We start from the raw sequence: 23,365 nt of genomic DNA, 5'->3' as shown, positions 1-23,365 counted from the left end.
GTGTTGGGGAGGAAGTGTGTAGGGGCATAACAAAAGGCCAAAGTGGGTAAAATGGGGTAGCGCTGACCTGCGTGGCCCCTTCAAGCTGAGAGAAGGTCTTAAGCCTGACAGAAGCCCAGCCTGAGGGGAAGGGTGGGGGGTGTTGGTTTGTTTGAGTCCCAACTGTTTTGGTAAAACAGTTCAACAAGAGCATCCAGCCCTCTGCAGCTCCAATAGGAACATAGGAAGAAGACGAGATGAGGCAAAGCAGGGGAAAAAGAAAAGTGGGAGGCCACAATCACCAACCCCCACCACCTCTGACTGGCTTCCCACACCGTTTCAGCCCCCCAACACACACACACACACATACACTGACATACACACACACATACACACAGACACACACACACACTCCCTGATGCCTCCACCTCCTCCCCTACCCAACACCCAGTCACTGTCAGGCCAAACACATGATGAATTGCCCTGTCAACAGAATTCATTCAGGGACCAATTAATTCAGCAGAAATGAACTAGAGCCATCAGTCGCTGAAAAACTCAGTGCAAAGAGAGCAAAGTAGCCCCACTTCAGAAAACGAGGAAGCGAGGGAGGGAACAAGGGAGAGAGGGGTGAGAGTGTAGTGGAGACGAGAGGGCAAGCAAAAGAGAGAGGGAGAAAGAAAGGAAGAGGGAAAGCGAACGTGGTGGAAGTTAGTCTGACAGAAATTGGTCATTTAATGCTTTAGCGCACTGGAGACAGCCCCTGTCATAGACGAAGGCATGGCAGGGGCTCCCCTGGTATTTTATTTATTAATTATCCTATGCAGCGAGGGGCCTTTAACTGTCTCAGTCCAGCCCCGTCAGCCCAACTCCCTGTCATTTTCTCTCCACAAACAGATCCTTTAACACCGTGCTCCAGGTTAATGGAGACAAAGCCAATATCCAACCAACCTTGCCTTCTCCCCCAAATACACTATTCATCTGTACCTTATCCAGGTAATTATGTCTCAGACGATCTCCTGAATATGTCGTTGGGATGCTAATAAACCACTTTAGAGCTGGCGTGCAGAACATGTCTGACCTTTTCAACTCACTGCTTCATGGTGGCTACGCCTCCCAAGGAGGGCAGCAATTATTTACACCTTATTGGGAGCTGCATGTCATTGGGAATAAACACAGTCCCAAATAATCTAATGATGGCTGCATTAATTATTCAGGAAATAATGCAGAAAAACTCATGCTTAATTCCTCATAATTGACTGATATGTAACCTAATTCACTGTGAAATCTTTGTTGATAAAAGAAATGCTTTGCCTGCACCTGCCTACCTACCTGTCATATGTTTTTCACCTCAAATGCTCCATCTCTGTTTCCTTAACAGTGTCGACAAAATTCAACAGAACCGTGCTTGCCAGGAGCTGTTTTGTTGGTAGTGACAAATTAGCACAGTGAAGGGCGATATCAACACCAGCTAATTAAGGTGTCGTCTGATTTTGGGCTCCAGATCAAGAATCTGCTGATTCATCCCACGGGTGATTATGATGTCCATATGGTCAACGTACAGCGAGCTATGCTGGGAAACACTATCAGCCCCACTGTGGCGCTGGCTTTGCCAAAAGTTTGATCTTGTCTTTTGTGGCGGTGTTGGGTGGTGTTCATGAAGGCTCTGAATTATTAACAGCATCTTTTCTTTAAGCCTGGGATCCTCTAGTGGAAAACGTGGGATGAGGGGCAGCTGGGAGGCTGCCTGTGACTGGCTGCCACTCTCTTCTGACATCAGGAAGTGAAATTCAACGCTGTTTCCACTGTCGTTCATTGATGGGCTCGTGTACCTTGGATGCCCCCTTCTTAGTGTCACTCGGTTTTAAGGAATTATCACACTTCATGCAACATTAGGTGATTTTAGGATGGGTGTTTTGTGGTTTCAGTGTCATGCAGTGTAATGTATTTAGATTTTGACAATTAAACTACAAACATTCCTTACTATTTAACTTATATTTCTTGTGGCCGAATGATAAGTAATTACTCTGGGGACTAATAAACTCTTTCTCTCTCGATCCTCTCCATTCAGTCTTTTACTGTAGTGCTAAGCACAGTGAAATTACACCTAATAGACAACAGTGGCATACAAGCCAAGTGAACCTGACAAATGGAACAGAAAAGCTAACAGAGAAGAAAGAGGTGCTTAGACCAACTGTCACAGGTAAAGTGCTTTCCTGATTTCTGTTTACTCACCGTGCTTGAAACTTGACTTGTTTTCCTGCAGCTTGCTGAAGAGATTCTGTCTGTGAGTCAGCTGGTTGTCAGCATGTCTCACCAGCAAAAACATTCATTTAGCATCAGATTTGGAGGCTGGAAATAGTTACCAAGTGCAGCTTTTGAGAGTTTAATAACATGGTGAACTAAAGGCAGCTTTTTTTCCCATTTCATAGGTTTAATTTAACTGAAAAAGGCCATCATGTGCTTTATGTGAGGACTTCTTGATTCAAGCACAGGAGCTCGAACACAACCTCCTCGGCTTCTCAGTACTCATAACCCATACTACTGCTGTGCACAACATGCAAAGAGTCTTACATTCAAAGAGTAGAAGGATGGACGTGAAACCTACAGAAAGGAAACTGCACATGAACAGAGAGGAGATGTGCTGTAGAATATAATTAATTAAATGAGACTAATTAGGAACATGAGAGCAGGTGCCAGGCTATGAGCTGACAGGGAAGACAGCGAGACAACATGCCAGCACAAAAAAAGAAAAGCACAGTCACACACACAAGCACACAAGCAAACACACACACCCTCACACCTACGCACACATATGCACACAAACACACAGCTGCGGTTACGAGGGTGTATCATGACAGGCATGGGGACAAAACAACTTTCTGCGTTTTGTCATGTGAAACCCCGCAGGAATACTCATGACAGGAAGCAGAGACCCAGGCACCATGGGGGTCTCTTGCCTTTGTCTCACACACATTCTCTTTATTATTTTGTTCTGCAATGGTGGAAGGAAGTTTGCACAAGCCAAAGATTTTTCTCCCCTAATTATTTCAGCACTTGCTCAAGACTGCAAGCTTTGTAAATTCACAGACTTCTCTTTCCTCATCTCAGACCCTTAAAATGCTCTTCATCCTAGAGCTGCTTCAGCACGGTACATTTAAAGAGATGCACACGATGCAAGAGCGCATTGATTAATTTCCTATAGGAAAAGAATTACATACTATACAATTATTTTGCTACTCAAAGTGAATGTGCACAAAGTCATATAAGGTATCTATAACTTAGAACAACTGAAGTGAATAAAACCACATGTCCCAGAGAAATTAACTCTAGATTAAACAAAAATAGTTTTTAGTCACTATATTTATCACAAAATTGAACACTGTGCAGTTTGTTGTTTCTCTGAATTTTATATAATTGTAAAATGAATCATTTTGGGTTTTGAGCTGCTGTTCGTCACCTTGGACTTTTTTCACTATCGCTGATATTTTGCCAAGTAAACGATTAACAGTTAATTGAAAAAATAATCAGCATATTAGTCAATATTGAAGTAATCTTTCGTGGCATTTAGTGCTATTTTTTTTTTTTTTTTTTTTTTTTACCATTGTGTTCTTTCAGAGAGAACTAAAAATCAACCCACAGGTGAAAGAGATGAAAAGAGCTCGTACCTTCTCTCACTGTCTGGTCTTGACAATGAGGCCTAGCTCTTCTTTGAACTTCTTTGTCCCGGCCACCAAGAAACTCAGCATGCTGCTTGTATTGCCTGAGATACAATTTATTTTCTGGTTTACTGTGTGTGAGCTCCTACACAGAGACAGTCAAATCATTTGATTCCTTAAACATTTACACAAGTGCAAGTTAGGAACACCTAATAATGAAGATCTAGATGTGGATGTGTCAATGATGGATGGAGAGTCTGTCTAATTTCTTCAGCTAGAATCATAAATTAAAGTAAGAGGATTTAAGAAATTTCAGAAAGACTTCCAACTGGAAATGATATCTGAAGCTCAGCAAAGGGACAGTTCTCCTCTGTCCTTTCATGTTAAGAGTTAATATTAGCACAAAAGTAGTTGTTTTAGCTTGAGTGAGACAAACTGGGGGAAGCCATTTTGACAGGAAGAACTTGATTTTTTCCCCCTGTCATTACAGCCAAACACCAAGCATCTATACCTAACTTTCTTCCAAGAAAACAGACAACACAACAGCATTTAGAGGGCTACGAGGTCCTGCAGCCAAGACTCTGCAAAGCGGACAGCTCAATATCTAGCCTCAGTGTGGCTTGTCAATGCAACACCAAACTCAAGACAGAGAGAGATGAGGGGGTTGGTGTGGGGAAGGCTTTTTTAATTATCTGTGGTTGGGTCGGACTGTGCATCATCATTAGAGAGACTAAATAGCAGTGGTCACTGACTCAGGTAGTGGTAAACGGCACAATTAACAAGCTGAGGAGGGAGAACTGTATTCAATTTGAAAGCCTTCTCTCCTAATCCATCTCCAGTGATCAGCAATGCTGCTGAGCTACGGCCTTTTACATTCAATTACATTAATCAGGTTATTACCCAGCAAAAAGTCAACATTTTAATCAAGAACTGGCAAAGTAGGGCTGGACATTATACCTAGACAGGCCTAAGTGACAGTCAGACAAGGGGAGGGGAGTGATGATATTCTACTGAAGGTAATCTCATGGAAAATGGCACAGCATGGAAAGGTGGATGCATGTTTTTTGTAATTGATCTGATTTTAAAATGCTCCATTTTTTGTCAGCATTCACCAGAATGTATCTGTCATCATGTCTGCATTTGTCTGAATTCATCCCGTCTTGCAGTGGGAACTTCATGAATGTGAACAGCACATGTCAAGAATTCAGGCACTTTTTTTTTTTTTTCTTTTTTACGCCTCTAGGCTGCAAATCCTCTTGGATATAATCCTTGCAGGAGTGTTGTTAGCACAGCAGGTGTGTATGAAATGTAAAAACACAGCTGCAGGGTTCACATCCCAATAACTATCCTGATAGTCTCAAAATCCTTTGACACGCTCTTTATGGAAACTCTGGAAATACATTCTCTAACACAAGCCATTATTCATATATGGATGGAAACAACTTGTTTAAATGTATGTAGAGCTCTCCACTGTGGTCTGGTGGGGGATTATTTCATTCACAGCAGAAAAAAAGCCAATTTATATGAATATGTGCTTACTTCACAACCAGTTCAAGTTGACTTTGCTGACTGATTGCTGACTGCACACACAAAGTGAATCTAATTTAGTAGAACCTCTGGCTAAGCAGTAGTTTCTCACCCATTTTCTCCCACTAACAGGGAAGAAATCAATTCTCAGGCATCTATGACATTCAGGAGATGCTTGTCTTGTTTTTATTTTTTATTTTATTTTTTTCTTATTTCCACACTTCTTTTTGCATTTTGGCTTGTTAGGAGTTCTGTGATGGCTGACCCGGGGACTGGGTTCTGATTAATGGAGGGAAATTCTTGTTGTCCACCCCATAATGAGAGAAGACAGAGGTGAGAACAGCTCAATAGGAGAGATAACCACTCTTTGATCCAAACGGTCATGCAGAACCTATACTCGCTGCATCGTCAGAAAGTGGACTGCCGAGCTCCTCGCTTTTAAATCTCTCCTCCAAAACTTTGAGAGGGAAGAATACACTTTGAGATAGATACGTTTGTTTTACTAATTATAATGTAAAACTAAACCAATTTGAGTTGAAGTTTGTCTGTTGTTAATAATACAGTTTGCAAATGATAGCGAACTGTCTGCCCTTTGAGCATATTGTTTCCAGATCACAGCCTGCAGACAATTGCAATATAATAATTGACTTCTTACACTCAGTTACACAAAACCAGCAGCCCCGTGATATGGCATCTTTGCACATTTTCAAAATATTAAACTGTCTAAGTGCCATTTCTGAATGCCCACTAACAAGACCCATCTCAACTTAAGATGTCTTGTTAAATTGAGACCTTGTTCCCCAGTGGACTTAAATGTAAAACATATCTCTACCCTTGACAAGCAATGTTAATCCATTTAGTGTAACGAACTAACATGTCCCTAATTAAAATATGCCTTTTAATGATACATACTGACATCCTGGAAAACACTGTCACGCTTCCCTCCTTTAATACAGGAATATGCTAATTGCATCAGTAACACTGGTGTTCAAATCCCGAGGCTACGTCCACATCCTGAGGGAGTTAGTGTGTTGGGGCTCTGAAACCTCTGTTTAAAAAAAAAAAAAAAAAAAAAAAAAAAAAAGAGCCTGAGCTGTTTCTTAAGGATTGTTTTGACCAGCAGAAAATGTTCAAGCGCTGTTGATTTCCATTCATTTAAAGACGTTCAATTTACCATTCAGGAACCTCCCGGCTTCACGCCACACTCCTTCAGTCCACCACCTCACCTAAAGGTGCTGGAGGGCAGATAGAGAGCATCAAGCTTCCACCCCATCCTCATGGCAGCTCATTTAAAACAAATCAGCCTGATTGCTGAGTTGCTGCACACACAAGGCCCAGGTGATAGAGCAATTAAAGCCCTCTAATTCTTCAGTTCGGAAAGAGCCAGTAGGTAATTAACTATATATAATGAAATCCTTTTGTTACCTCTTGGTTTTCTCAGCATTTAATTTTTGTTTCCTGATGTGTGAGGCTGTTCGTTTGATGGGCAGTAAGGGACAGTTTCTTGTGGGTGGGGTCTGCAGCCCTCTGTGGCAGGGACCCTGGATGAGAGCAGGGCTTTAGTTAATAGGCTCTCTCTGGACAGATGAGGTCCATTAGGAGGTTAATTTAAAAATGAATAGAGGACATAGAGAGAGAGAGAAAAAATAGATGGTGACAGAGCACAGACCACACAGTACATGGAAGCAGCAATATATAGCATCAAATATTTATTTTTCTGTTAAGCAATGCTGCTAATTAAGCATGTGATAATTAAATAGCTGCAGATCCAAAGCATCCCTTTAAGCAGACTCTCACAAAATGACCAAATGAAAACAAGGAAGCCTGCTCCAGACTAAGCACAACTGAACCCTATCACTTCCCATCCATGAGGCCATTTCTTAAACATTGAGGCATTGTTCAGATGCATGGACTGCAGCCCCTGCCTCCCAATTTCCATTTCTTTCCCCCCTGCAGAAAGGCTGAATCTGATCCGGACCCATTGGTGTGTGGATAATGAAGGGGTTACCGGGAGCTGGGAGAGGCCCAGTAATTCCCCGCACCAGGGGACTGGGTTTTTGGGTGGGGTTTGGATGAGTACCCCTGCTCCGTGATGCATGCACTCATGTGAGCTTGTGACAGCCTTTACCCAAATCCAAGGCCAGACATAGGCGCTGCATGTATTATATAGAAATACAGTACAGAACCCAGCTTCAAACATTTTATTACTGCAGAAATGCTATTTTCCATACAAATGGAGGTCATGCTGTATACATTAGTATCTGTATTACTTCCGTATATTTTAGATCGGATTGCATGCATTATAGTTACAGTGCAGTGTTTAGCACTGTTGCTGGATGGATTTGTCTCATCCTGATGACTTAAACAACTGATAACAAGATAAACATGAGATTCAAATTAAAGACTCCTTCATAAGTCATGCTGAGTTCATCATCCTCTTTTTTCAGTAGACGTGGGAGTAACCCAGCGCAACCTAAGGTCACAGAAATTAGCATATCATCTGGCAAAATGGTTAGCCAATGTGTGGGCGTCTCCCTGAGGGGGGTCACCTTAAACATCAGTATTAAGGCATCAAGAGACCTCCACATGCTCCAGGGTTAAGTATCTCCACTTCATTATGGTAAAGATGTGAACAACTACCCAACCTAGCAACGCTGTCAATAGACATTGAGTCCCGGCTATATCCAGTCTGACTCGCCCTCTCTCAGGACCCGGCATGAGCCTCCATCCATCATCTGAATACTCCAGGCCCAAATCATTGCCGATCATTATAGTAACAGAGAGAGTCCTGATGATTGGCCGTGATTGTTAGATCACAGGGATCTGAGGGGTGATCCATCAAACTGGGTGGCACGCTAACACCTCTGTGTGATGGGGTTCACCTCAGGGGTCAGGGCCAGGTCAGCCAGAAGAGGGTCCCTGCACAGAGAATACCTCCAACATTCTCAGTTACCTACCAAAGGCTCCCAAAGTGCAAGGTAAGTAAAACCGTTTCTGTTTCCCATTTGATTGGTCTTCCTGCATTTGCAATCAGGAACAATATATAGATTTTTCAGTAAGGTTCAGATATCAATAAACAGAGCAAATCCTGAGACAAACTGAATCCTCTGCTATCAGTTTTGTATTAGAACTACACTCTCTGCCTCACAACGCAAGAAGAGCCACTGACCCCATCCGACTTGTTTCTCAGAACTGGTGCAACACAACATGGTAACCTGAGGCTATGTGTTGTCATCCAAATGAGATAAGTTTATTTTCCCTAGACCAGCATTTGTTTCATCAGCCTGTAGGGTCGCAGACCACACTAGGAAGCTGTGGGGAGTCCTTCTCAGCACCTGCAGCTCTATTGCGAGGTGGCCCGCTAGCGAGGAAAGGCTTTGGCCGCTGCCCAAATATCTGCCTGCACCTTCTGTGCAAAACGCACCAGCCTTAGGAAACCAGGAGGCAGCAATATTGTGGAACAAATGTCCTCTAATTTCAGCCTGCTGGTCCGGGGTTCTGGGTGGGGCCTCCTCGTTGTCCCATCCACAGATCCACCAGCTCTACCTGCATGGGACCTTTTATAGTGACCAGCCATAATGAAGAGCTAATGATCTGTAGGTAATGCAATACATTTACACCAACACACGTGAAATGCAATATTGTTGTCTCAAACTCACTATGCATAGTGATGATATCACTGTGCCAAAGTATTTAACAGCAATAATACACTGCACTTGTTAACATGATATTACATAGGAGATCTAATTAATCATAAATGTATTGTTCCATTTAAATGTTTTTTTTTTTTTTTTTTTTTACAAATTCTTCAAAGGAAAAACAAAATAAATTCAATTCAAGCAGGGTATTGACTTTTAAATTCAATAATGTAATCACACAGTCAAATTTGTATCTGACCTCATTATTATCTCTGACTGATCATAATAGCTCACAAAAAGTTATTTACTGAACGTATGTGGGTGATGTTTACTGTTCAAAAATGTTAAAAACTGATCCAATCATATAAACACAGACACATTTTTACCATAATGTTCATCTGCACATTAAATAAGTTAAAAATGTTCAGAAAATACATATGCAGCCTCCAGGCCACAAACAAGTTTGTCACAGTGGGTTTTCATGTCTACATTCACCCTGACAGAAAGATGCATGCTGGGTAATCAAGGCCACACACAGCGTCTACAGAATATTGTAGTGAGATATCTTTGTAAAGTTCTGGGTAATTTCTCATGTATTATTAGCATGTTAACATACAACACATTAAACTGAGCCTATTAATGTGTTTTTATTTTAATACAGTGTTTCAAAAAAAAGCAATCTTGAGGTCCATTTTAGCTCCATCAGGAACAGTCTCCATCCATCACACCTGGAAGCACATACATACATGACCCTTCACATACACTGGGCAAGCACGAACCGGTGTTAACAGGAAGCAGATGCATTTGATTAGTTTGATTAGTTGCACAAAATACTTTGAATGTGGAACAGCAAGGATGGTTGTAACATTAAAATGTAGAATTTAATTCCACAACAGCTGCTAGCAAAGACAGCAAGGTCAGTAACACTTGTATTTTGTTATCCATGTTCCTTTCACCACTGGTGGTAATAGGTATCTATGTCATTGCATCCAAAGGTCTCTGTTTTTGCCCATCTAGACTACAGCGCAACCCTGCAGTTTTCAAACTAAATTGAGGCCTGCAGTGTTTCCAAAAGTTTCAGGCACTTGAAAACTCTTGAGTAGTGTGGATGCCAGGAGAAAATGTAGCAAAAGTGATGCATTTTAAGACTAAAACATAGAAGTGTGGATGTTACGACCATTGGGAGCTGGTTTCATTTCCTGTAAGTCTGGCGGGTTTATTGCAGACTGACATATGATACAAAAATAGCAACCACTGTCATCCTCTCTTTACATAGCTGGATACTGACCTACCACTCATCAGTATAAGGGCAAATAGACCCACATTGGCCTATAGACCTACTTATTAGGCTGTTTAGCTGCCTTCATTATAACACTATTAAGTTTATGACATTGCTAAAAATTCCACTGTTACATGTTTTGCTGTTCTTTTGGTTTTTTGAGTGGTTGATCAGAGGTGATGCTGTAGTTCCTTTATAATTATGAACTGTCAAATGGTTAATTTTTTATCACATGAAAATATTATTTTATTTTATTCTTTAATGAGATAAATTAATGCTCATGCGTGTTTGTTTGGAAACTCAGCTAATGTAGGCCACAGCAAGATAAGCAAAGTAATTTATCACTAAGGAATATGGAAAATAGTTTTGTGGCAAGTCATGCTGATGATCCCATATTTCTATAAGAGGATTTTTAATAATAAAGATGATGTATGTTCAAGGGGGTAACACTTTGCTGAGAGCATGTAAACATTTCACAACTGGTTTATAACACACGATATGTGGTTGTATGCAGACATAAGTCTTTAATAATGTTTTCATTGTCAACTATAACTCCTCCTGCGGACACCCACAAGTGGAGACTGCTGTATTAACAGATAATGAATGATAATATAGTAAAATATAAAATGTCTTCATAGAAGAAGTTATAATTGTTGACAAATACTGTATATTAATAAATCCTTTAAAATGTTGTCAGAGCTGCATAATATTACACTGTAGTGTGTTATAAACTGTGTACTAAATGTTTATATACTGCTTATACACGCTGATTTTTTTTTCATCTTATGAGACATGTCTTTGTGCCCTGTTTACTTCCTCTGTCATTTCATCACTTACTGTATGGTTTTTATTCCACTATCTTTTATACTTTAAATTACTGGTGTAGACTTGACACAGATGAAGGCAAATAAAAATTATTCTGGCTTTGGAAATAAATGATCCTATAGTATTCATAGATTTTCAAAACTTTAAATTTATTACTCAGAGAAGTTCCTGCATACAAAGCAAATTTCAGCCCATTCAGTCTGTGAACAAGACCTGTGTCTTTTGTATCCTGGCACACAAGAAGTTGCCCTGTGGAGTGTGTTATTGGAAAATAATATTTGAAATTATTTTCCTGATCACTGGCTTATCTCTTGGAATTCTTCCACCTCCAGTGAAAAGTTCTGCAATTTGAGCAAAACAAACAGAAATGCACTCATCTACAGTTACTGAAATTTATTTTTACTGTTCCAAAAACTGACTTTCCATTTTTCATAATCAGTTCTGATAGATAACAATTAAACCTTAGAGTGCATGAAAAGAAGGAGTTTCTTCTTTCGGATTCAGTATTCATGTTGTTCAAAGTTCATTTGCTCAGGAGGGAGAATGTGAAGAGAAGCAGAACACATGAACAGGGTCAAAGATCAATCACTATCAGCTGATATACAGTATATATGTGTCTGTGTTTACTTCAAATGAGCAGTCGACTGGGGGTGGAGAGCGTATCTATGGCAACGGTCTGGTCCCCAGCTGTCACAGTGAAGAAGAAGATGGGTGCCATGAGCGAGGAGACCACTTAACCTCAGCTGCTCTTCAGCTTAGGGGAGTCAAGATGCTGCTGAAACCCGTACAGAACCTCACTTAATATGTAGACAATAAGCCTCCCTCACCAGACAAAAGATGACTTCAAACCAGCCGGTGGAAAAAAAAAAAAAAAAAGAGAGAGAGCACGCTTTGCCGAGGCTCCTCTTCATAGGAGTGGAGTTCAGTATCAGGAGCTCCAGTACAGCAGATGGGATGTTTTAGGGGTATGAGAGGGGGGAAATTGGCAAAAGCTAATTAGATCTGGTTTAACTGGAGAATCGCTTTAATTGTTAACTGTTAACTTCTGATAGAGGGGTGCCATTTTCCAGCAGATTTTTAACTCTGCTGTAACCATCTGCTAGAGCTGCATCAAACTACACAGAATGAATACAAAACAAACTGGAGGAAATTAGCAAGCATTAGTATCGGTTATCTATGGAGGCTTATTACAAAATGGACAAACTCAGTGCAGTTGCCAAGAAATTGAAAAGTTTATATATTATGTACTTGCAACAGAAATTATGATTTGAATGGTACATACTGCTGTCTGATTTTTTTTTTTTTTTTATCATTATAATGACGAAATGTTTTTAATGCTTTTATGACTTGCTCATGGTACAAAACAGTGGCATTCCCTCACTGCAAAAAGTTCACATAATCCAGGCAACAATGTTTCCCTCAAAACACATTTGGGAAAACATATTAGCAACATATAAACTGAATTTCTAGGTTACAAGACTGACTTCATTAGTTTCTTTGTTCTCCACATTCCAAAAACTAAAAAACAATTCGCACCAGCAAGGACACCAGTGTGCAATGGACACTTAAAGTTATACACTTATCATCACATATAACAATACAAATTCAGGGCAGAGAAACACATAATTTAAAAAAACAGCTTGTAGAGATGAATTGATATTAGACATTTTCATGTTCTAATTCAAGTCATGCAATCACTTTATCTAGTTCAAAGGGGGGCTTGTATTAGAGACACTGTAAGACTGAGACATTGTGTAGCCTACATTGGGACATGCAACTAACAAATACTGTAATTATAGATTAGTCTGTTATTTTCTTGATTGATTGTTTAGTCTTTAAAATGTCAGAAATTGGTGGTTTTGTCCAACCAGTGGTCTGAGAGCTGAAACATTTCATTTACAATGAATAAATAAGAGAAAAAGGCGCAAACGCTCGCATTTGAGAAGTAGGAACCGGAGAGTTTTTGGCATATTTGCTCTAAATATGACTAACAAAATAGCTTTAGATTATTTTTCCCTCTGATTGACTATTAGATGAATCGACTAATCATCTCAGCTATAATAATCTGAATAAATATTACAATCTGTTTTTTCCAGTATTTATCATATTTGTTTATAAATGTTATCCTTACACATATTTACTTCCAGCACCAGTTTTAGCTCATTCTTGAAGTCAAATTAGTTTAAAACCTTATAATCTATGAAACAAAATACCAGTCGCAGTGGCAGCAAGGAAACTAGAGTTGTGGACCAACGCTGCACCTCTAGCAACAGAAAAAAAGGAAGATCTCCCATTATCACACCTGCTGTTCAAAAAGTGAATAATTTGGGGTTCATCAGCTGACAAGGCTGGACTGACTGACATGAGGTTGGAGGGAGGGAGGTGGGTGATGGAGGGAGGGAGGGAGAAAGAGAGGGAGGGGTCTGACAGGGTGTCGTCGCGGCTGTGACACGTATTGCCGGTGACAGAGGTTAGGGGGTCAGACAGGAAGGTCTGTTGTTATGAAGGGGAAGCGGACTGCATTGTTCAGTCCTCGCTCCCTCCCTGACCGTGCAGCGATGGCCTAATCAGGCTTTGTCGCTACTGCTCGACATAGACAGCACAAGCTCATTCTGTGTTTTCTCCTTTATCTACCATTGTCTCTTTGTCTGTTCTCGTCTCCATTTGTGTCTCTGCCATTAGAGACTCTCTTGTCTTACTCTCCCCCATCCTTCTCCTGCAAGCTGTCTCTCCTTTTTACATTTTTTTCTTGTTTTTATGTCTCCACATCTTTCTAAGTCTATCCCTCCAGCCAAGGCATCCCTCCCTCTGGCTTTCTGTATGTGCATGCATTTGTGTATGTGTGTTTGTGAGTGTGTGTGTGCGTCTGCCTCAGGCCATCCCATGGGAGGCTTCACAGGCTTTAGAGGCCAAATGAGGTGTAAGTCTATTAAAAAGGCAGAGCCGATGTGCAGATTCTCAGCATGGCATGTCATTCAGGTGCAGTTAATTTCCACTTGATCAACAGTAGATGTGTTGCAGATGTGAGCACAGTGAGACTGGCAGGTCAGCATCAGCACATCCACCATCATCCTTAGCAGCCTCAAGTGAACCCTCAAGACATTTCTATGCTTAAGCTACAGCTGTTACTGAGGTTTTATACAAGAACACACTGATCAGGTCTGAGCTCATTCAAAACACTGTCAAAGTTTCCACATAAATTTGGAGAATGACGGATTGGAGCTGCATCTCTCTGCAGTTCATTTGCAATGGAGATTCTCTTGCTAACCATTCAATGGAAACAGGACAAAACAAGCATGTTTGTAGGCTACACATAGCCTGCTGTTAGCGTATATATGTGCTACAAAATCCCATGAAAGGGGAGAGATTAAATAGGTCTGTTTATTCATATGAAGATGACAAATGTTGTAAGCTGGAGGAAAAAGAAAGGCTCGGAGAACACATTATTCATTATATGAGCGCCTGTGGGTCATCGTGTTTTTATCTAAATCAGGTCCCAGCCCATTTTCCAAACCACACCACCAGGCTAGATGCATGTGTTTCTACTTAACCTACTTCAGGTGTGCAGGTGTCAAGAGTATAGGTCTACACAGTGTGTGTATTGGGAGTAAAGTGACATGACAGCAGTGAAACCAGAGTCTGTCAAGGCTAATTACAGGTGATTCTGAGTGTAGCTTGCACTGCTAAAAAAATTTAATTTGATATTGATTTAATACTTAAATGGTCTACGTCCATTCCTATCATTATAACATGGAAGCAGGACTACCAATACACAACCACTGACTCCTCTCAGGGTGACTCCAAAAGGCTGTGTAGGAGTTTTCAGCAGGAAGTCACATATAGTGGCCCCTTCTTCAAAAAATAATGTGAATTAAAACTTTGCAGTCAACTTTGTGCAAACTTACCTTCATTTTCACAGTAAAAAGTACAAAAAAATATCCATACTGCATACTGAGAAATCAAAGCAAAACAAACATGTTAAACATACAAATACAATCATCAATGGACTTCAACTCACAATATTATGAAGGTCTATATATCTATGGAATAGTGCACAGATCCCAGTTTGCTTTGCCACAGAGTAAACTCAGCCAGCTCACCCAGGTTTCTCAAACCAGGATATAGCACAACAAATCACCAGAATACTCTAGAACACTAAAACCAGGATGCTAAGGTCCATGTAAATGCACTCACACATGTCTACATGTTTGCCAACACGGATATCAACTCATACTTAAGTAATTGCCAATGCTGTCGTGAGAATGTGGAGGAGAAGCAGATAAGTAAACAGAGAAATTGTCTCTGGTAGCTTTTGTATTTAATTTGAGTTTGTAGCTGCTCCTGTGTGAAAAGTTCAGTTGCACTTTACAGCATTCCTCACAATTAAAGAGTGTCTGGCTTGTGCTTGTCCTATGATGGAATGATGTTTCTAAACAGAAGATGATTCATACCTACATAAAGTTCCCTGCCCAAAATTTTAAAAAAAATGAGTTCATGAATTTTAAAGCCTCATTTTACATGGTACTAAACAAGATTGCAGGATTCGTCGAACCGTGCAGTGATGATGAGTTGGATGTTGAGGTTTACTGACATGACTGCGAAGCGAAACAAATTTTTGAAAGTCTGTATGTTTTGATAAAGGTGGGCGGACACAAAAACAGACACCTGCCATCAAACTCAGTATTTCACTGTAGCTGCCGTCACCCGGCTCTATCTGTGTGCGGGCGCTGAGGGGGGCGGAGGTCAGTAGCCCAGCTCTGACCTCTTCGGGCCCATTTCTCTGACAGACATTTGTCACTCTGCGGAGGGCTGTGTGCCGTAATAGATTATTGACCACCTCAGCAGTCCCATCACTCCACACAGCTCAGATCCCCAACACAGCCACCTTTATCGGCACACAGAAGCCAGAAGAAAAGACAGACAGCAGCCGCGTGAGGAACACGTGTTATGATGAATGAAAAGCTGCTGCTTTAAACTGAAGCACCACTGTCTTATATGAAAAGCATGTGAATTATTGCCTCTTTAGGAATCATCAGATCATCAGAATCAAACCACATGCAATAGAATTCGATGGCTCATCAGAATGAATATATTAATGTCTGAATGTGCACCAGTGTCAAAAGAAGCATGAGTGCAAATGGACTTGAAAGTCAAAGCCTGTTCCTTTAAAAGAGGATGGGACTCTGGTCTGTCTCTGATGAATGAGGGGGAAAGTAGGTCTTTCCTCCATATTGTGTGTTTTGTGTTTTGGCACATTCTGGGGTCCTTAATTGTATGATAATTCATCTCGGAGCACTAATTTACCCCCTGCCAGTTGCTTTAAATGTTGGACCATTTTGTGAACCAGCACTCAGAATTAGAAATGAGCCGATGGCTCAAAGAAGTGTGTCTTCCAGCTAAGGAGCATATTTATACCCATATTCTTCAGCTTTTTTTTCCACATTAGAGCTTTGGGCATATGAGAGCCCATATGTGGTATTTTCTGATAGAAAGACATTGTTTTAATGTTTGATGTTTCATGATTTGCCTTCCCTCTCGAAAAAGTTTAATAATAGTGTTGTATAAAAAGTAAAGTAACCATTTGACTTTTCACATTAAGGCTTATACAGTATGCTAGCAAAAATAGAAAGAAACATTGCACAGCAAATGAGTTTTTCCCTCCACTGAAACGTACCATGCACACATAATGATTCAGATCCAGTGCAGTGTGATGGTTTTGATGTGGCATGTTGAGTCTGCAATATGTCCCTCTCCAGCAATTCATATAATAACTACCTGCTGTTCGGATTCTTGGGCCCTGTCTGTCATGCGATTGGGGGACATTTAGGCTTATTTTGCCATTGCTTATTTAGCCACGGGAGGCCTATTAATTTCAGCAGGCCCTGTCCTCTCCAGGGGCGATCACTACCCGCAGCACGCGCGTCCCATTGTTTAGATCCATTTACATCTGTGGTCAATGAATAATCACAGCTCCAACACAGCAAAGTACATACTAGCACACAAAAGCATGGGGACACAAATAGACACACAAGCTGAATGCAGATTTCCCAAATGTCGGGTTAACGAAAAAGGAAAATAACATTTCTGGGATTGCCATGCTTTATATACAGAGAATTATGATTAAACGCTGCATAGCGCCAAGCGGAGCTATAACTTTCCTTTGTGATTCTCCGCCCTGTTAGAAATTCTGGTGGTACGGCTGTTATTTTGGCACCCTCCCAACCGTATTTGACCCATTAAATTAGCCACATTGGTTGATATGGTGCCATGCTAATGTTGAGGGTTTCTCTCCATTGGGTGCACAGACTCCTGGCACCCGGCATTTCACTCTGGCTGTGCAAAAGAGGCTGTGCCACTGCTACCACACATCATAGAATATTAACCCTTTTCTGTTCCCTGGCAAATACACCAGATGGCACAGCACAATAACAGCTGTCAATTTCAAGGCAGTGCCTCTTTGGTGGATTTTTTCCCCCTTGCTGTCTGGGACGCTGGGAGGATTTTTTAAGACATAATAAGCGAACTGATGTGCTGTTTCAGATCGTAATGAATCAAATGTTACAGTGGAGCAAGAAGCGTGTTTCCTCCCTGGGAAACCAAAGAAGTGTTACAGAGAGAGTGCAACAGTCAGCTGCAACACACAAACATGTGCATAAACACACACACACACACACACACAACCAGCAATGGAGCTTTGGCACATTGAAATGTACTGAACCAGGCTGAGGTTTCCCCTCCTTCTACCGGAGCCTTCATAGCAGTCATGAGATGAGGTCCCTGGTGCCCCCTCAGCTGCCACTCTAGTTAAATTAAAACTGAGGCCTCCAAATACATTCCTCATTGTGAGCCGAAAGCGCAGGAAAGTTGTATTTGGCCCAAGCGGCGGCTGGGGAATTGTCCCCCTAACCCAGTCCCATTCACCTTATTTACATGATAAAAGCTAGAGTCAGGAAAAGCCACAAGCCCCGGGCTGTGGTGTTTGGTTTTTTTTTTTTTTCCCATTTATTCATTTCTTTACCAACATCACATCTCCTTCATCAGAGGCAAGTGACAAATCATAGTAGCAATTTAGATTTAGTTTAACACACTCCCTGGAAAACAGGACAGGGAATTGCCTCTGTGCCCGTCACATCTCCACCCACACCGCACCTTCCTGAATGAGAAGGAGGGAAAGTGCTTTACATGCCTCTGACTGCCCCATCATTCTGGGATTTGCCAATTGCAGGGCTTTCCTAGTCATGTTTTGAATGGATCTCTCCAGTACTCTTATATTCTCAAGAGGACTCAGCAGCCCTCAAGATTACGAGAGTATGAGGAGAGTAATATGGATTTTCACGTTAGTCTCCTTTTCAGTTCAGTCGACTGACTTTCTTCGGCTGGAGTTATGAGAGGCAGACACAAACTGTATAACTGTCACAGAGGTCATCTATCCCTCTCATACTTTGCTTTGTAACTCAATTTCCCACCTGGCTTGAGCTCAGGGCGACACATAGAAGTCAATTCCAATAGTGACTCCCCAAAGTGCATGTCCAATCGAGAACTCTGCAGTTTAACCTGAACGGACTTCATCAATCGCAGAGTTGAGGTAAATCAATTCTGAATTGACCTAAGTCCCAGCTCTATCTCAGGTGACACTGCATTGTCTATACGCGCTGGCTGTCCGCACCTGACTCCGCTAAACGAATCTGACTTAATGACATCACACTAGAGCGTATAACTACCCTTGCTTGCCATCTATCCTCGCTCTCATTTCTTTTCTTTTTTTTTTCAGATTCTTTTATGCCACAGGTTTCTGGCCCAAGGCTAAGAGGAGAGAAGTGCAGTCAGCAGGAGGTGAAATCCATACACATCTCCTGAGATCTCATCACACCCATCAGTGTAAGAACTCATACAATCCTGCTAATGTCTGTGTGTCTGTCAATAGCAGCTCTCACTGAGACAAAAGTGTCCTAATTAGAAAATGAAAGTGCAAACACACTTTATCTGAGTGTGTGTGTGTGTGTGAGAGAGAGAGAGGGAGATGGAGGGAGAGTCAAAGAGAAAAAGAGATGATGGAGAGCTAGTTAGGTGAAGAAACCACTGACACACACACACATCCAATTTGCATGAGTGGATCGTCTATTCGTAATTTTTATAATTAGCAGAATACCTTTAGCATCTACAAAACGCCCTCTTCATATCCCCCCTGCCATTTCTCCTGAATGGTATCCTCCCCCTTAAAGATTAATTGAAGCTGGGATAAAACAAAATGGTTCCCAGGGGGTGGCCCACTGTTTGTTATTCATGTGGGTCTGAAAACAGCAACAGTAAATCCTCTAAGTTGTTGTTAAGCTGGGGATATTACCATATGTGTGCCATTTCCATAGACTGACAGCTCCCTCTGGATCAACTGGGGACTATTGATCTTGCAGCACTCCATTTCAAGTTAATTGTGCTTGAAATGAGGTCCACACTCCCAGGCATACCTTTGTTTGAAAGGTGGATATTCATTTTTTATTTGGCAGGATGTTGATATCAAAGATACAGGATATATTCCATATTTAGTTTATGTTTATCCTGCAGAAGCAGTTTCTCTCGCAGTGATTGGTAAAACACTCAAACACTGATAATAGGCTGGAGAACGCCGTAGCGCTTGGTTTTAGTCGTGTGTTTTTTCCTCAGCTGTGATTGGACAGAAAGGATGCTCCTCCTACACTGATGAAGTAGGCAATAGAAGGAGCAGAACATCCTCTTCATCATACAGAATAACACCTCAGGCCCAAGGGCTTCTTGTGAAACTCAGGGAGTGGAGGTGAAAGTTATGAATTTGTATTTTTTCTTTGTTCGCTGTTTAATAGTGAAACATTTATATGCTTTTATTTTGGGTGACTGGTTTATTTTGGGTTAACGTGACCATGTGCACATTAGCTTTATCAGGTTTTATGTTTTATCTATTTATTGTTTTATATGAAAGAGTGTGATATAGGTATTTATTTGTACATTCAGTGTTTTCCTTTTCTGACTGAGATCTGTTTTTTTCATTGAAAAGAATTTCTTTCGTGTCACACTTCTTCACGCAAACAAATCAGACTTTCCCACCAACTGGCCAATGCACAAACAAACAAACACTTGAGCCAGCACCTCATCTACTCATTTGCGACGATTATTCAAAGAAAAAGCTACTTATGCAAGAGTTCTTAGGATTTTTCTTCCCTTAGCCCTGTTTAGTATTAATTCCTAATCACAGAGAAACTGTCTGCCTTGCAAGCCTGTGCCAGACTCACAGACAAGTGAACTTTGCTGCTGCAAAACACCAAAGAAACAGTGAAAGTTTCACAGCTTTGTAGCTACTGCATGTACAGTATAATCCCTGTCATGATTAAGTGCAAATCGGATTAGCATATGCGGCATATGTGTGTTTTTACAGGCACTTTTGACAGGCCGACAGAAACAGAGTGTGAGAGGTAGACTTCCAAGGAATGAAGCAAAGTACAGCCTCATTAAGACAAAAGAGAAAACGGCGAGGTAAGCTCTGTTACAGCCCAAACACTGCCACTCTCACTGATTAAACCTCTCAGTCTCAACTGCATCATAATCCTGCCTGGAACTCATGAGGGCAGATTCTTTAAGAGGAGAAAAAAAAAAAAAAAACATCCAGAGAGGAGACACCAAACGGGTGTCAGTCCCAATCTGAAGACCATCTTGGAATATTCCCATCGCTCGTTCCTCCGAGGCAAAGAGCACTTTACTGGGACGAGAAAGGATGCAAATTCCATCTTCCCCAGTAATCACTCCCATACCAGTCTGACTGCTGCTGGGACCGAATCTGTTTGCAATATCAGATCACAACAAATAAAAGGTGTGTAATGGAGGACATTAGAGGGGCCACTGCATATAGGCAGGATTTAATTTGCATGGCAGATTAGCCCTCTAGTCCCACTGGTGGGGCCACAGCCTCTAGGGCAAAGTCACCCCTTTTCTCCATTCCTCCATCTCTTTTATTCCTTTATTAATAGGATCTAGTCTCTTCAAATCCATTAAGTCAATTGAGCAGGCCCATATATAATCTGATTTCAAATCCAGCACGAAAATGCTTAACCAGTGGCCCTGGCTCCATGCTGGTTTCTCTCTTCAGGGTACTGTAAGGTCCTGTGAAGAGGAAGGAGATGAGAAGAGACACAAAGAGAGAGTATACAAATATCTGTCCACTGAGAAGATGCAAGAAAAAGAGTGATTGTTAATGTTGCTTGCTTTAGCATTGGGAAATCTTGCAAAGTTTTTTTTTCTGCTGGCCACTGTAAAAAGTACTGCATGTGGATTTACAAAAGGGCATGTATTCCGTATACAAAATAAATACATGTTACATCTTCCGGGCTACCTATTTCCAAATCCCAGTGGAAGAGAGAGAGAGAGAGAGAGAGAGAGAGAGGGAAAGCGCGGCTGGAGGCTTTTTGGTCTCTGCACTCTGTGCACTGGCCTGACTGGGGCCAAGTTACGCCTCAGTGCCCCGGCGAGCCTCAGCTTTACACAGGCAGACAAATACACACACACACTCACAGCTGGGGTTACCAGTTATTAGACAGCAAGAGGAGAGAGCCAAGTGGACACTTTCACAAAATCATGCATTCATAAATACATTTACACACCCTGAACTCTTCTCTCTAGAAGACGTAACTGAGTGACATGGAAGCGAGCGACTTGACAGCTGGAAATGCTGCATAAAAAACACAGCGATTGCAAATACAGAGGGCTTGCAATGAGCTGCAAGAGCTCTCCGTGTCAAAATATGATTGAATATATTTGTTTTATGACAAGAAATTGATTTCCAAAACATCATATTTGATAATATTGTGGAACATGTAATCTAAAATCATTTTGTCATCATTTATCTGGGCTGCCTCATGTGAAATCATCATCTGCAAGTGACTGCAGGGTTGTCTTCTCTACTGACTTTGAAAGTTCGCCTAAGGTCTGCAAATGCATGACATCCCGCACTATAGGTGCATTATGAATCTTGTGATGTCAACCTTGAATTACATCTGTGCCCCCCCCCCCCCCCCCCCCCCCCCCCCCCCCCCCTTCTTTTTTCCACATCTTATTAATATAAAAGGCAACAGCAGGAGCAACAGTTCATGCATTACTACTCAGGGGAGGGTTAGCAGCATGCATCTCAAACACACGCACATGTTCCCCAGTGTGATTCAGTGGGGGGGAAAAAAAGAATCGCACAACACTGCTGATCAGAGCTGCTCAGCCTGCCTGCTCTGCACTCGGGGCCCCTGACAGAAGCAGTGATGTTTGAGATGCAGGGGGCCCTGAGTTTGTCCATCACTGATTAATAAAAACTCAAGCTCTTCCTGCCCAGTTGCAGCTGATACGCTCGTCTGTGGATATTGACACAAGCTCTGAACAAGCTTATCTTTACGATAAGACAGAAGTGGACACACACGAAGGCGTGTGTAAACAAAAACACACAAACACACATGCATGAGAGGTGTGCGCACACAGACAAATGCTCCGCAGTGTGCAGGAGCTGCTGTTTAATTTGTAAAACACTGCTCAGCAAAGCCGGAGCAAAGCAGGCAATTAGAGGCTCTTCTTCCTGAGCACTTGACTGTATTCCTTTAACCTTTACACAATGATTTATGTCAAAGGATTTGTCACCTTCGCAGTGGGGCCTTCACACACAGCTTTTCAAAATATACAATAGGGGAAAAAACTTAAAATCCTCCTGTGAGGATTTGGGAACTTATATAACTCCCAATTATCAAAACTTCTTGCAGCCTTTGCAGGCCTCCCCTCTGTTTGTAAGACTCACAAAATATCTACAGTGCCACTGAAGAGTGTATAATGCCTGTGTGCCCACATGACTGGCGAAAACACTCCTGCTCTTTCTGCCCCGCTGAGTCCTGCTGCATAATGGGGGTCTTGAAGGCTCTGGGCTCAGAGCAGGCCTGCCTAACAAAGCCTTGGTGGCTTGCAGCAGACAGGAGAGTGTGTTTGCGAGCCGGTTGCCAAAAACTAATTTTCAGGAGGTTTTCTGTGGGATGCAGTGGCAGCAGCATGACAATGTGAGGTTTAGAGATCTTGGTGAGCGGGGAGGGCTGGGGTTGAGATATGTAGGTCTTTTGTGAAGGTCCAGAGAGTTGGTTCAAGAAGTGGAAGTTCACAAATTGGTAGTTCAGAATAAATTTCTAAAGTAAGTAAGGCTTGGTATTTTTTTTTTTATACTTTTTTGTTTGTTTCATTGCAATTTATGAATTTTCCACCACTTCGTCTGGAACTTTTCGGAATCAATTTCAGATTAACCGCAATAACAAATCTACTTTCACAAATCAGCCAAGTAATCTTGTTTATATTTCACTCATATATTCATCTCTCGTCAGTATTTTTTTCCCCTGTCCCCTCACCATTCACTTTCCTTTTTTGCTCCAGAGTAATGTACCTGTTTACCTGTTGGGTGGTCTTGAGCTGGGCTAAAC

General features: G+C 41.6%; 1 long non-coding RNA gene across 1 annotated transcript in view; it reads right to left on the bottom strand.

The window, feature by feature from the left end:
* Window positions 1-9,070: 9,070 nt before the first annotated feature.
* The window catches only part of LOC139622852 (uncharacterized), a 28,927-nt gene continuing 14,632 nt past the window's right edge, over window positions 9,071-23,365 (bottom strand). The window contains exon 4 of the long non-coding RNA XR_011691380.1: window positions 9,071-9,528. This is a non-coding gene — a long non-coding RNA (uncharacterized lncRNA). The remainder of the gene's footprint in view (window positions 9,529-23,365) is intronic.

The sequence above is a fragment of the Trachinotus anak genome, unplaced genomic scaffold, assembly GCF_046630095.1.
Source record: "Trachinotus anak isolate AG129_WGS33_773 ecotype Australia unplaced genomic scaffold, CSIRO_AGI_Tana_v1 ptg000007l, whole genome shotgun sequence".
Taxonomy (NCBI): Eukaryota; Metazoa; Chordata; class Actinopteri; order Carangiformes; family Carangidae; genus Trachinotus; species Trachinotus anak.
This window is presented reverse-complemented; position numbering and strand designations above follow the sequence as displayed.